Consider the following 11,603-nt stretch of genomic DNA (forward strand, 5'->3'; position numbering starts at 1 on the left):
GCGGAAATCTTTTGTAATGTTTTCCTATGGAAAATTTTAAGCTAAGGATTTTTATGAAACCGGAGCCAGAACATCTAGTAACTACTTTTTATAATATTAACAATTATTACATTTAGACAGACAAGTGAGTGGGACCTTCAATAATAAATAATTTGATGCAATATTTTCCGAATATTGATTATAAACTGTATAATACGTGTCAACCTTGTAGTCAGCGATACCAAAGTTGAGGAAACCCAGAAGGGAAATGGGAAAGTAAAGCTTCTTATATGAGCCACAATATAACGAATTTCAGAAAATGAAAAATATATTAAAGGCATGTACGATATTTACGTGAAAAAGATATTTCCTGTTTAATGAATTTTAAGAAATACTTTATGTTGTGTTTTTTCAGCCATAAACGTAATTAAGGAGATACTGACGATTGTTTTCCGCCAACTCATTATTATTATGATAACTACCGACAAATACAATAATCGCGGTTCTAGCAAAATATGCAAGGTAAAAGAAAGTTCACTACGTTTTATTTTTCGTTACACAGTTTATACGAGGGTTGGTTGATATGTGGTGAGCTTCGTAATGAAGAAGGTACTCAAGGATGTCCTACTATTCTCTGACTATATAGAGCCGTGTATCCAAGGACTGGTCTCATTCGGTAATTGTATATCGACGGGGTAGCACTCTAAAGTAAACAAGAAAAGCGGCTTTTGCAAAATGGACAAAATCGGTTAGGGTTAGGGTTAGGGTGAAAGAGTCTGTCATTGCCATGGCTGTCATTTACGATTGTGGCTTTAAATTGATTGAGCATCCGCCTTATTCACCTTATCTCGCTCCATCAGACTTTCATCTGTTTCCAAAACTGAAAACAGCTATTTCAGGCACCTAAACCCTAACCCTAACATGCAGTGGGTGACTTTCTGAACAGCAAAGAAAAAGATGTTATATAAAAGTGACATTGGGGCCCTTAAACACCACTGGCAAAAGTGTATATATACTGAAGGGAATTATGTTAAAAAATAAAACAATATGTCCGGCAAAATTCAAATCCTTTAATATGAGGCTGACAACTTATCAATCGGCCCTCGTAGATATTAATATATCAATTAAAACGGGCGGTCTTCTTATATAGTTTTTAGCAGCATGAAAATCGTATCTTATAAGTGATTTTTTTAGACTCACGAATACATGGCCGAACATTATTGTAATATGCGTAACCATTGAAAGATGTATTTTAACTATTGAAATATGTCTTTGGTACATACTAAGAACAAGCGACATCAAGTGTAACACAGTCATTCATGAGAGGACAAAATTCGTGAAAGCTATGTTAACATCAGATATAAACATAACATGTAAAACGTTTTGATGTATAAGGTATCAATCTGGCCTATATTTAGAATATCGGTTTTTTTATTTCTTTATATATGTTAAATGCTATTAGCATTTCAAAATTCAAATTCTGTCGTAGTGAACCCGTGCATTAATTTTTGCATCATGAGAACCACACACTTTTTTTTTGTAATTATCTTTTTATTCAGTTTTTCAATGCAATATACATTATATTTTCATATTATGCTTGCTCACACGTGCACATATACATGAAATATAGAAACAAAATACTTACAAATCATCTAATTCACACACACACAAAACACCCAGCTCACAAAAGCTATATTGAAGTACACACATGAAACAGCATCATACACACATACACCAGACACACCCTCCCATGCATGTACCCCTTTTATATATTTCAAAAAGCATGTATAGCATGTATATTCGAACACGCACACCCCCCCCCCCCCCCCCCCCCCCCCACCCCCCACCCCACCCCCCACAAAACACCCTCACACACCACACACCCTCACACACATTGATATAAGCATGTATATTTTCACAATCAAGATTGTTTACATACGAATACCTAACCTACACAAACACTCTTACCAGCAAATTTTACAAGTTACAACATACAAACATTAATGGATCGAAATTTCAGTATTTTGTTATCTTTCAATAGGGAAAAACGAAGTGACATCATGATTAAGTACATTGCATTGATTTTGTAAAAAAAAAAAAAAAAGGGGGAAGTGACTAGAGATTATACTAAGAAAGAGGACTGTAATCACAAAAGATAAAGGAGAGAAAGTATAAGAGAGAAAGAGAAACTAAAAGAAGGAAAAGGTTTGGGCGAGATGGAGGAACTCTATGTAGGCAACAAACAATACTGGAATAAATAATAATTTAAAAGCATTTTTTTTTTCCGGCCAATGAGAAAAAAACTGTCAAATTAAGAAAATGACAAAAGGATATAAAATGAAATATATAACAATGGATAAAATAAAGTATGACACATTATAGTTTAACTAATTTATCCCATTTCCTCCACTCATTTTCAAATTTATATTTAGCTGTTTCACCTTTGCCAATTGCAATGTATTTTTGAATCATGTAATTATCTTTTATAATATTGACAAGAGCAATAATGTTTAATGAATTGTGTAAGCATCTAGTTCTATAAATATATTGTTTAATAGTAATTATAATTTCATTATCTACTCTATTACTGGGAAGGTAATTTTCATGCAGAATGCCAAAAAGAAAAGATTTCTTATTCACTGAAAATGGGATCAAAAGATCTTCTAATAATGTGTCAAAACTTTCCAATAATCTTTGTACTTCTTCACATTCCCACAGTAAATGAGTAATTGTCTCTGTTTCAGTGTTGCACAAAGCACAAAGAGGGGAGATAACCATTCTAATTTTAAACAGGAAAGAGTTAGTTGTGAGAATATGATGGATTACTCTGAACTGAAACCACTGTAATTTTGTATTTCTTGTAACAGCGAAAGGCATTTTGTAGATTTTACTCCATGTCAGATTGTCTATGTTGTCAAAAATTAACTACACACTTGGTATATTTACATAAAATAAAGATTAGGGTTTACACATTTATTTTCAGTGGCAAATCACACATTTACGCCACAAAAGAATTGTTGTCTCCATCCCTTAAAAATAATAGAGAATACCGACATATCAACAAAACCGTAATCCTAAATAAACACCAGAAACACGAGGGGAATCTATAAACAAAACAAAAATACAAATCTTTATGGAAACCATTGGAAAGGTACAAGGAGAGTAAGATCAGGTGACTATATACATGTACATTGTATATATATTCACTATATGGTTATATACAATATACAAGGATTTATTTCGAAGACTTGACAATTAAGAAGCAATATATTGTTTGTTTGTTGCCTGTTTGTTTGTTGTTGTTTTGGGTTGTTTTTTTTCTATATATATTATAACAGAAAAGAATTAATTTAAAGTTATTTTGATGGTTCAAAATGTTCAAGTGCTCCTTTCGGAAAGGGACGTTAGAATCTTGAAAATAAAATCATGTATTTTATTGTACAGAAACATGTTATTAAGGCATTACCAATGAAATGTGAATGTGTGACGTGATTGTGATTTATAGAAAAGTTTTGAAATGCTAATAGCTTTTAAAATCAGGGATTGATCAGAGTAATGTTCAGCTTCTGTAGCCTAATGAAGCAGTACACTTTATAAAACATTTATATAATGTTATTTACGTATTGAACATATATCCATTTATTTGTACATATAATGAAGTAAAGGAGAGGTCTGCATCACAAAACATTCATCAGGATCATGTGACATGTATACTCTATCTGTATTATATGCAGATTAAGTAATAGCATTTTTTTGCATTGAAATAATGAAATTTGGTTTGGTTTGTTTTTGTTTAACGTCCTATAACAGTCAGATTCATTTAAGGACGTGCCAGGTTTTGGAGGTGGAGGAAAGCAGGAGTACCCGGAGAAAAACCACCACCTTCAGTCAGTACCTTGCAACTGCCCCACGTAGGTTTCGAAATCGCAACCCAGTGGTGGAGGGCTAGTGATGAAGTGTCGGGACACTTTAACCACTCGTCCGACCCCGGCCCCTCTATAATGAAATTAAAAAAAAAGAAACGTATGCCGCATAATAGCTGCATAAAGAAAACAATAAAAGGGCTGACCTCCATCACAAAATCAAACAAAAACACACGCACAGAAATTTAAAAACAAAACATGCACACAAAAACAAACAAAAACCAAAACACTCGTAACGGAAAAAAAACATTAAAGGGACATAACTCCAAAGAAATTTTAACAAGTGCAATCAATGATACAACAATTTTAGTACCTAAATAGGATATAAATTCTCAATGCAAAATAAAATGGCTCTGACACACAAACATATGGTATTTTTGTGAACTTGATTCAAGTAATCTCAACAAACTTCAATCTGATGAGCAATTAAATCCAAAAATATGAAAATTCGGGGAAAAAATCAAATATTTCCAACACTAAATTGCCATTTTATCATATCTAGATCTATGATGATTGCATACACCAAATGAGAACGTTATGAGATGATAAATAATTATGGATTTGGAAGCCTTTTAAAAACAAACAAAACAGTCCAAAATAGGGCAAAAATTTGAACAAACAATCCAAATGTTCTTGTCTCTTTTTTGCAAAAGAATATATTTTTTTCTCGATTTTCAAGTTTTGATTGATACGGCAGATGTCTCCTGAAGAAGACGTGATCTTGTTTTATTCGATATGTTCTTTTCAAAGACTGTGCATCTATATACTGCTACTCTCATTACACGTGGTGGTAATAAATGTTTTTTTTTTACGTTTTCCCCTCGACATAGCGTCATGTTTTCCCTCAGCGTATGTTATTTTACATCAAAGCACCATCACCCTGAAGGCCAACCATTGTACATTTCAGTCATGACATCTCAAATTTAGCACAACAAAATATCATAAATATCCTATCAGCTGTCATTGCATCACATACATATACAATTTTCACTGATGACTGGCACGCATTGTTACTTTATGATGTAGATAAAATTTAAAATGTTTTCAACTCTCCGCCTTTCCAATACCAGAAAGTATGCTGCTCTATCTACATCAAACCACTTCTATGATGCTTCAAATAGATACATTATATAGTCTATTATCCATAGAAACACATATTTTATCAATAGATTTTAACTACCATTTTAGATCTAGCATCAATCATCATAATTTATACAAGTTACTCATATGACAGGGCATCTTTGTAGATGAGGAAAAATCTAAAAGACTTAGTTTCCCTTCATTTTCTACTTACAATCGATAACTTGTTTAATAAAGCAAACACATTGAAATATATTCCAGCTAGAAATACATAAATTTCACACTTAATGTGTTTTGAATGGTTTAATTTGAGGGGGAAATTATCGCAATCAAATAGCACAATAATCGAAAGTACACACAAAGATTTCACAACGACTGTAACGAATATTTTCAGGTAGTCATTCTTTGAAAAAGGTTGTATAATAAAACGAAGCTTAATGTTGCATGATGACGGCTAAAATATGGATATGATCGAATTAAATACGTTTATATCATGAAAATTCGATATAATCCTAAAACAAAGGTCAAACAGGAGTAACATATTTTCTAACTTTAAGGTTTCAAATATTAACCAAAGCATGTAATTATGAAGATAAATTGCAAGCATGAATGAAATCGTTTTGGATATGAAATGCAACTTTTGAAAAAAACAATAACTTTAGATTACCCTCTAAAGAACATTTTATATTACCCTATTAAAGAACAGTTTAGATTACCCTTGAAAGAACATTTTAAATTACCCTTTAAAGAGCAATTTAGATTACCCTTTTAGAGAACATTTTAGATAACCTTTTAAGAACATTTGAGGTTACCCTTTTAAAAATTCGCTGTGACACATTTCAATGACTTGTTTATCAATTTTAATCTACCGCCAAATTTAGACGATCGTCACAAATTGACTTAGTTATTTGACTTACCATACTGAAATATCTCATATAGGGCAATAATATAAGTATTTCCCATTTTGCGTTCCGTATCTCAGAATCAATGAATATGAAATGAGTATACATTTAAATCTGTTTAGACGATGATCAATTTCAATATACTGCACAGTATAGATATGTTCTTTGTACAAGATACAGTCACAAATTCACTTAGATATTTGACCTAGGCCTATTACAATATTACACTAAAAACTGAAAATATTACATATGGAATATATCTCGTTTTCTGTTCCGTATCTCATAAAAAAGAAAAATACCAACATATAAACAAAACTTAAATTCTGACATGAAATACGTAAAATTACACTAAAATATAGATATAATACAGATATATCGGAAGTCCTTTGATACTGTACAGGGATAATAAGACCACGTGTTCCGGGGGTAAGCATCTTCTGCTCCATCGTCGACAATGTTTGTAAATTCCTGTCGGAGGGAGTACATCCAAGTCAGAGGGTATAATGCATATCATTTTACAACAAATCTGTTTGAAATACAAGCGACTGGTCAAAAAGAGTCAATTTGATTTCAAAAGATAGCATGAATGCTTTTTTTTTTTTTTTTTTGCTGTGCCAAGCTTTTGTTTATGTTCTGAAAGTGCGCGGATAGCATTTGCTTCCGTCTATTGATTCAAAACATTTTGGAAGCATGAAGGTTTTAAATCTTATATTTACATACATGATACTGTACTTATTTCTTATTTCACAGAAAAAGTATACATAATTTAGAATGAAATCACATTTACAAGACGGTTTGCAATAATTTACTGCATGAAAGTAATTGTTTCATACGATTGGCAACTGCATGAGTTAGATCTAGAAAAGAATTCCATTTTCTTCATTAATTTTTGTTTATATGCACTACAAATTAGATAGGAGCCAGAAATGGAAATCCAAAGTGGAAGGAAGGAAGGAAGAACGAGATGAGTTTCACCAGATGTTAAAATATAGATCGGAAAACAAGGATAAAAATAGATACATTCCTAACAGCTGAATATTTTAGCATTTTAAGTGTGTGTTTGCACGCGTGATAATAAATTTAATTACCTTGTATGATTGTCGTTGACGTTTGGGAAAGCCAGTTAATATATTTATATTCTACTTAACAAGCTTCACTACAAGATGGTAGTCGGGAGGCACAATGATAACACACTTGCCTTTCACTTAGGCCGCCGGGGTTCGACTCCACGATCGAGCGGGAGAAGGTATGGGTACTCTGGTTTCCTCCCACAATAAAACCCTAATCTCCCCCAGAGTGCATTACTGCTATGGAGGGTAACCGATAAGTTAATATACGGAATTGTAACTTGTTTCGAAATTGTTGTAAACTTACTTAAGTTTACATTTAAAAAAAAAAACAGATAATGTATCACGCGTTTGTATGCATTATGCACTGCTTCGTCTTTGTTGTAGTTGGGAATGGGGCGACTGCAGGTTGGCCCGTTGTCAGAGTAATGTGACTGGACCTGGTGTCCTGCTGGGCGTCGTATAGGTAGTATACTTCAGTGAGGTAGCACTACGAGACAAACAGCTTTCGAAAAAACGCGCCCACATCCATGCGTACATCTGGAGACCGTCCTTAAATGGCCATAAGCTGTTGATAGGACGTGTTGGTGACTTTATTAAAGGCTGTTCTATAATTATCACATGAAATGTGTTTTGAAAGTACTATAGAAGGTCAGAGCAGTTAGAAATATTTTTTTCTGTATGGAAGTGTTCATCTGTACATAAACTCTATTTCCCCCCATCTTATACGTATTTTTACTTGCTCGGACGAAAACTACGTATATATATCTTGTCGTTGGCGTGATGACAATCCAATGTATCTATTTGTGTTGGCATTATGCGACATAGGGCCTAGTCCAGATTTTGTATAATACCGAAAACCTTACCTTTCACCGACTTCTAATTTATTTTGTCCAATGAAGGCGTGTATTATTTTGGCTCTCCACTTGTAAACGTGTGTTCAGAATTTAAAAAAAAAAAGAGAATATTTCTGTTAATTTTTATCTATTTTAAAATCTGCATAATCTTTTTTAAGTGTAGGTAGACTAAGTGCACATTAAAAACTGTTCAGAAATCAAGGATAAAAACATACCGATGAGGGGTATACCAGAAATCGTTTTATACGTACAATATAGAGTTGAAACTAAACATAGAATGTATTGTGAGTGTTCCCACTGGCACATTAATATTTGTCCTTCCATAGGTATATTTGTACAAATACAGGCAACATAAAAGAAGCGGTCAATGGAAGAAGTATGTCTAAGTTTAAAATTTCAAAACTTCTTTATCTGCTATTGATGTCTAAATTAAGCATCAGCAATATGAGTTCAGTAACGCTTGGTATAGAACCAGAATGCAAAATCAGCAACAACAAACTAGAATGTCATTCATCAGACACTGTGTGACCTATATTGTCACCATATCTCATGTTATCTAATACGGCCTGAATGGCGTATACAACATGCATGCATATGTCATTTCACTCTCTGGGTTGACAAAGCTAATAGGTCATTATATGCATGGCTTGTTTATAACCTAAAGATAGTTTATGTAAGTATTGTGTACTTACCTTTACACGGTGTATGAAGATCTGGACAACATGCTACTTCTCACTGCAAACGCATTATTTATGAGATCTCTTCTAACAATCTAAATATAAAAAGAATATAAAAATAATCCAAATGATCTAAAAATAGTTACCACATTGCCATAACAGGCACAAAAGTACATGCACATCTTTATATCGTTCCTAATATTTCACAATAGGAGTACTATTATGCAGTCTGGCCAAGATTTTTCTAATAAAGGACTTTTATTGGTTACCATGGCAACCAAATGACAACCAAATGTTTTGGAAGTACCATTGTAATAGCCATCAATCAGAATTGATTACTAATGTTTAGCTTTAGCATTAGTACCATTGTAATAGGCATCCATCAAAGTCATTTACTAATTTATAGCTTAATCCGACAATATCTCAATTTTGACTAATAAGAAGCCTCTATTATGTTTCTATAGTAATAGGTCTGGAAACATCTGATATTTCAAAGTATATAGGTTTTGATAAAAAAAATTGATATGTGGCCGATTACCTATTAGTATTACAGAACAAGAGGTCCACGGGTCATGTATCGTTCACCTGGATATTTCAGTAATTATGGCAAAACACTCTCTTAGTTATATTTCAAACATTATCCCCATTTTTGACCCTGCCTCTCAGTACCGTGTATTTCTGTAAACTTTTTTGCTTACTAAATTGAGCTTTCTGAACCAAATTAAATTCTAAGCAAACTAGAATAATGACAGGTAAGCAAGTGCTATATTGTGTGGCTATATATCCTACAAAATAATCAACAATCTGTCATTATCGCCGAGGTTCAGTTTGACATTTTACATTTAGACTTCAAAAGCAACAGAAATATCCATTGACGAAAATTTCGTTTCCATCCACCTCCATTTACCGGTATAATACTAATTTGTAAAGTTTGTTTTGTTTTATCTAGTCCATGGCCATTGTCATAGATAAAATTTAATCCTTGACCTTAGGACCCAAATGGACTTTAACTTTGACCCAGTGACCTTGATCTTTGGTCAGTTGACATCTTGCTTAATCCCCTTGACCTTTAACCTGTACATTTAGTCAGTTGACAGATTAAAACGACATTTTTAGTAATGTCATTATTTTTTATTAGTGAAAAGATTCAAATTATCCCTTGACATTTTCCCCAAAGATCTTGACCTTTAGTCACTTAAGACTTATTGCTGAATTCCCCACCACCTTTGCTTCATGATGTCATCATGAAATATCCTTCAGCAAAAAGATACTTGACCTTGGTCTTCGGTCATTAGACTCTTTGATTTACCATTTACACAAGACAAAATTATTTCCCCTTCACATAAGAATGCTTCAGACCAAATCCTTCCATTCCTACAGGATTTAAGAAATGCTATATTTTCGCTATTAGGCCTCGCAGCTCAGGCCCCTAAGGGGCCAGCCACATCATTAATACAAAATGTGTTCCCCATCACTCAAGGATACTTTAGACCAATTTCCCGACCACCGTTGCTTTATAATGTCGTAATGAAATGCTCTTTACCTTCGGTCAGTAGACTCTTTTGATTTACCATTTACACAGAACAAAATTGGTTCCTCTTCACCTAAGGATGCTGCAGACCAAATCCTTCCATTCCTATAAGTATGGAGTCAATAAACGGATGTAATTAAGTTTTTTTTCCATATCGTAACAGACCAGATTCTAAAGAAGGGCATTGTGACCTCTTTTTTTTTTTTTTTTTTTTTTAATCTTTTGACATTTTTTCAGCAGAATTTTTAAAACCCGATACTTCATCAGCAGAAAAGGCAAAAACTATTGAGTTTTTATTTTGATAATGAATTTGTATGCAAATTTACTAATGGGAATTTCATTTTTCCCCCTTTACCCGACATTTCTATGATCGCACAAAAAAATCTGATGTTTGAAGAGTATGCCATATGCAGCTAAGTATCATCCTGAACAAATTATGCATATCACTGAGGGGCCCAAACTGACACCCCTCCTTGCAGTTTTATATGTTTATTAAAGAGTAAAACTGCAGACTTGAAATTATGACGGAACATTGGCCAAGGGTAACACAATACGCCCCAAACAATAAAATGACAAGGGCATTGTTGCTATTTAAATAGTATTGACTATATATCTGATGGAACCAACGGATTTCTGTTGTATAACCAATTGGATTATTGGCCTTTTATAAGCACACAACTGAATATCACCTTTCATTCAGTACATATGTATTAGATACAGAATATTCCCGAACAATGATTACGATTTTAATCATACTGTACAGCTTTTCCACCCATCTTACAGTAAGTTCTATAGGGCCTGTCGGTGATGTAAGTGGTCAAAAAATACGAAATCCAGAAGGGAAGCAATAGAAATCAAATTCTTTTTATCTGCGAAGTTGTAAATGTACCTGGTAAAAGTTGTTTATCCACCAACAGTTTTATTATTCCGTTGTCTAGACTGTCCTGACTCCCCTCAGCCCTTGCTGCATGTATTTAATTCCGAAAACTTTTCTTTTCTTTTCCATCAGTCTTGTGATTATATCTTGGAATCATTGAATATCAATGTTAATCATTTTTGAATTCAGGCCCCAACATTATTAATATTCATTTCAAAAGGAAATCCCATTTAATAAAAATTGTCCATAGGAAAGCATTAAAGAATTTAAGGCAAGCTCCTCAACTGAGAATTTTTAACCTTAAATTTCCTTGGGAAAATTAGTGTAAATTTTGTCTGAATGGGCCACGGCCATAACACACCTAAAAGAATCTGAGGCTGATTTAGATATATCATGCCATGTAGAGTTTGAGGCCTTATTCAGTAATTTCAAAACTAAAATTTATTTTTTTTCAAAATATATCCATCCTCTCCAGACTGGCCCCCTGTCTTTAGAATATTAAGATTATAAATAAAATTGAGCTTTATGATTTTGGTCCCTGGGATATGTCTGATTCTAGACCTAAGTTTCAAAGTAGGGGCAGATAATCTAGTATTAGAATTTAGCTTGGCAATTCTTAACAAAAAGACATTATGGTCTGGTGGCCAGTCTACGGTCCTCTCCTTCATTCGGACAGTATCAGAATCAACATATAAGTAATATACATAAGG

The sequence above is a fragment of the Pecten maximus genome, chromosome 10 (genome assembly GCF_902652985.1).
Source record: "Pecten maximus chromosome 10, xPecMax1.1, whole genome shotgun sequence".
NCBI lineage: Eukaryota > Metazoa > Mollusca > Bivalvia > Pectinida > Pectinidae > Pecten > Pecten maximus.